This window comes from Zonotrichia albicollis (assembly GCF_047830755.1).
Source record: "Zonotrichia albicollis isolate bZonAlb1 chromosome Z unlocalized genomic scaffold, bZonAlb1.hap1 SUPER_Z_unloc_1, whole genome shotgun sequence".
Taxonomy (NCBI): domain Eukaryota; kingdom Metazoa; phylum Chordata; class Aves; order Passeriformes; family Passerellidae; genus Zonotrichia; species Zonotrichia albicollis.
The window spans coordinates 281,054-285,595 of record NW_027428339.1 but is presented as its reverse complement, the minus strand read 5'-3'; positions in this window follow the sequence as shown (position 1 = coordinate 285,595).

Below are 4,542 nucleotides of genomic sequence, written 5' to 3'. Positions count from 1 at the left end.
AGCCAGCCCTGCGCTGGGATTATTGTCTGTGGGAGGATGCATGTCCAGCTCTGAGCTCCTCCCTGCTCACTCCGTTCTCACCGTGGATGAGCTGCAGAATGGATGTTTGCCATCCGCTCTGGATGCCCAGGACCCCTTCCCTCACCCTCAGGGCAGCAGGCAGGCACTGTCTGGGGACAGAGGCACATCCCTGGTCCCTGAGCTGGGCTGTGACACCCCAGGGCCCCCTTTCCCTGTGCCAGGGCCCCCATCCAGCCCCTGGCAGCAGCTCGGGAGCGCTAAAGGCACAGGGACACCTTGCAGTCAATGCCCTCGTTTACATGGTTCATTTTTAGTCCTTTCTGAACTATGCCTGTGAATTGTCTAAGAGAAATCAGGTTTCCAGCTCAGCCCCTGGCAGCACAGGTCAGGAATAAAACCTGTTCACATCCTCAGTGTTTCTGGTCTCCGGGTATTGATCGCCGTCTCCATTTTCCCCACTCTCGGCTTGATTCCTGCCACTGCCTATTTTTGGTTGATGCTTCCTGCCAGCAGATCCTTCTGGAGCTTTTCTCAGGCTCCTGCCTTGCCTCCCACCGGCCCTGCAGCATCTCCAGCCCCCCAGGCCCTCCCGGCTGGCTCCCAGCCCTGCTGCTGCCCTGTGCCCATGCAGGGCCTTTGGGAGCCTGGCCTGGGCTTTGTAGTTACAGCACATGTTCATATTGTCATGCAGAGATTTCATTCACCTCCCAGCCAACCCCTCTGCGTTGCTAGGATTTGTATCTCCCTCTTATTTTTAGATCTAGATATTTGCTAAAAGTATAGATTTTCACCCTTCTCTCGGGCTGGCAATCACTCTGTGTGGGTAGGGCTGCAAATCTGAGTGATTAAATCTTTACATACCCAGGACACCACGCTAAAGGCTTATTTGGGGTTCTGTTTGCTTGCAGGGTGTCAATGGAGTCTGAGCTATCCAAATCCCTGTCCTGCCCCCATCCATTTGTTTTGCCGTGACTGTGATCTCTTTGATTTCCCAATTTTTCCCTCCCTGTGTTATTTGTTACCCGCTCAGACGAATGCGGGCTGGCAGGCTCAGAAATCAATTCAGCAGCGGAGTTTCAGTCTCAGAAGAGCTGTGTGGGGATGGCTGCCACCTTCCTGGGATGGTTGGTGACAGAAGATAAATCGCCGTGGATTTTTTGCCAACGTGCCATATTTCAAACTCATAATCAGTCCAGCATCACCCTGGGCTTCCTTCAGCAGCTCCTTCCCGCGCAGGTGATTTATGGCCCCGGGTAGCGACACCAATTGTACATTTCTAATCCTCTCTTGTATAATTTCTCTGTGCTGCATTTCCTTAATTACCCTCTTTCTGACCTTCCTTTTCCTTCCTTACCCCTGCTTCCAGCTTGCTCCTGGCCTTCCTTGCCCTGGCTTGACTCCTTCATTTCATTCACGGTGTGAAGGCGGTTGATGAGCCCCCTCAGCCCTGGTGACATTGGGGTTTTGGGGTGGCGTGTTCCTGAGGTTCCTGAGGTGGGAGCAGCCCCTTGCCAGGCTGGGTTTGCCACCACATCCCCAAAGCTGTAAATCCCTCCAGGGACGGGGATGCCACTCTGGGCTGGGCCTGAGGGCACAGGGAAAGCACCACAGTTAACTTTAAGCAATCGCTGGAACATCTTCTTCATAATTAATAAATGGGAGATGTTACTGCGGCTAATCAATAAAGTTGTTAGAGGGAATTGATCGCAGGGGGAACTCTTTTTGTGGGTACAATTTTTCACCTCTGCGGAACAAAGGGCTCCCCGGGGTGCTCTCACTGCGATGGGCACGGGGAGCCTGACCCAAACAGCCAACGAGGGAGACACGATTAATTGATTGATTAATTAATTAATTAATTAATTAACACCCTGAGAGCCGGCGGAAGGGCAGCGACTGTTGGCTGTGGACATGCCACTCCTGGGGTGACCTGGGGCACCCTCAGGCTGTGCCACTCGTGCCAGCGCCGAGCCGTTCCTCTGCTCCCTGTCCTGCCTCCTGCTCCTCCTGGCCTCCAGCACTTCCAGGACAGGCCATTGCTCAAACCAAGTGAATATCCTTGGCTTTACTGCCCCAGGTAGTTGTCCCAAGCAGGCACTGTCCAGGCAGCCAGCGCAGCCAGTTATTGCCTGTAATTAACTCCAGCCAGCAAATCTCCTCTAAATCAATCACAGCCTGACTAATAAATAAATCTTGGCTCAATCACTACCTGTAGAACGTGCAGGCAAGGGTGAGTGTCTCTGGTTTCCCGCTTGCTTGTGCTGGGCTGGGGAATCACGGGCCGACGGCAGGAGGGACACGGGGATCCGAGCGCGATGCATTATTTAAAACTTTGGAGATAATAAAATTCTGCAGGAGACTAGCCCATTAGCTCAGCGTCCCCACTGACATTTCTCCCACTGTATTAGGCGCTGTGTTAATGATTTTTCTGACTCCCCACTCATTTTTCTTTGTCATTTTGGGGGGCACCGGGACAGGTCCCACAGTGACCCCCCAGCAGCCGGAGCCCCCCGGCCCCTCAGAGCAGAGCCCTCACCGCTGGTTTGGCTGAGCTCCCGCGGTCCCAGCTCAGCACCACGCGTGCCTTTGCTAATTCCAGGGCCGTGTACCTTAATCTAATGGCTAATTCCAGGAATCTGTCACTCCGTAATGGGCTGTGCCCCCCGGGATGCGCCAGGATCTGCTGCTGAGACGCTGAGCAGCGAGCATCCCGTGGGGTCTCGCATGAGAGGGAAGCTGGCTAGAACTCCCTCATTAGCTCATTAACTCACTAATTGTGGGGTATTTGTAAAACCCAGAAAACGTCCTGGAAATGGAGACTGGGTGGGAGGTGCGCTGGACCCGGAGCCGAGGATGTGCTGTCAGTGCCGGGAGGCGATTCCTCGGGACAGGAGCTGTGTGAACCGGCCCGCGGTGGCAAACCCGCTGCGTTCTGCCAGCCAGGGAATGATGCCACGGCTCGGGCAGGAGCCGCTGGAAGGCACCGGTACCCCTCGCACAATGCAGCCTTGACTCGTATATTTTTCATCGCAGCCGAGGGTACAGTGTCAGCCGATGACCTTTGTCACACCCCAGTGCTTTCTGCGATGTAAATTAGGGCCTTTTTTCCCCCCATCTGGACAGATAAGACGGACTCTGACTCGCCCGTCTCGGAAGCCGATATTTATTGTGAGCCCACCGCTCCTCTCAGCAGGTGGACAAAGATAATACTGTCATTATGTGCTCAGAGAATGCTTTGTAAAATTTGGTAAAGTCCGCGAGATAACATCTGCCTCGAGGAGCGCTCCGCTGTAAACAGGGCTTGGAAAAATAGCACCCACTGCTTCTCCCCGGGAATATCGATTTTTGGTGTTGGAAAGGGTCAAATTCAAATCGGCGGCACAAAGAGCGGCTGCAGCTCCCGCTTTTCACAAAGAACAAAGTGCTGCGGCGGCGGCGGCAAGAGCGGCGCGGCGCCTTTCCCACGGGAGCGGGCAGCTGCTGCCCGCGGGGACCGGCCTGTCCTGCGGGGAGCCGGGGGCTCACTGGGGGCTCACAGGGGGCTCACGGGGGGCTCAGGGGGCTCACAGGGGCCCAGGACACACCTGAGCCCCGGCCCGGCCCCGCCTGCTCCGGCAGCGCCGCTCCGGGGAGGCGGAGGGAGCGCTGCTGCTGCAGCCAGCTGGGGACAGCGACATTCCGGGCTGCCCTGGCCGCTCCTGCACCCCCCTGGGGACAGTGACATTCCGCCGAGGGCTGTCCCTGTCCTCCCGGGGCTCCAGAGCCGTGTGGTGTGCCCCCCATCCCCTTGCACCTTGCTGGGCACCTCTGCTGTGTCCCAGCAGGGAACAACCCCCAGGCACGCTCCCCCATTTCCCAAATTCCTGCTTGCTGCTGTAAATCCAGCCCGCAGCAGAGGGTCCTGGAGCGCTGACAGCTCCGTGCCAGCCCTGGAAATTCAGCAGCCGAGCTCTCGTCCCTCAGGAGTGCCTTGGACACAGCTCCTGCTCTAACGGGAAGCAAAAGCCTCGGCAGCAGAAAAGAAAATGCAGGAGTGGCACAGGCTGTTGGAAAGGGAAGGGTTTTACCCCAGCAGCACGTGGCAGCTCCAAATCCCCTCCATCCCCAGGGCATCATTTATTCATATTGCCGTGTACAGACCGGGGGCTCGGGCAGACACAATCGATGGAGGGCACAAAAAGGGAACCTGGGATGGGAGGGGATCTTGCACAGCAGGCCCTGAAAGCAGGATGGGCTGTCCAGGGAGGGGCAGGGCAGGGCAGGGCAGGGCAGGGCATCCCCCATGGGTGTGGGACAGCAGGGGACATGCAGGACAGCGGCACCATGGCACTCCCATGGCACGGCTGGGGTGTGGGACAGCAGGGGACATGCAGGACAGCGGCACCATGGCACAGCTGGGGTGTGGGACAGCAGGGGACAGGCAGGACAGCGGCACCATGGCACTCCCATGGCACGGCTGGGGTGTGGGACAGCGGCACCATGGCATCCCCCATGGCACGGCTGGGGTGTGGGACAGCAGGGGAC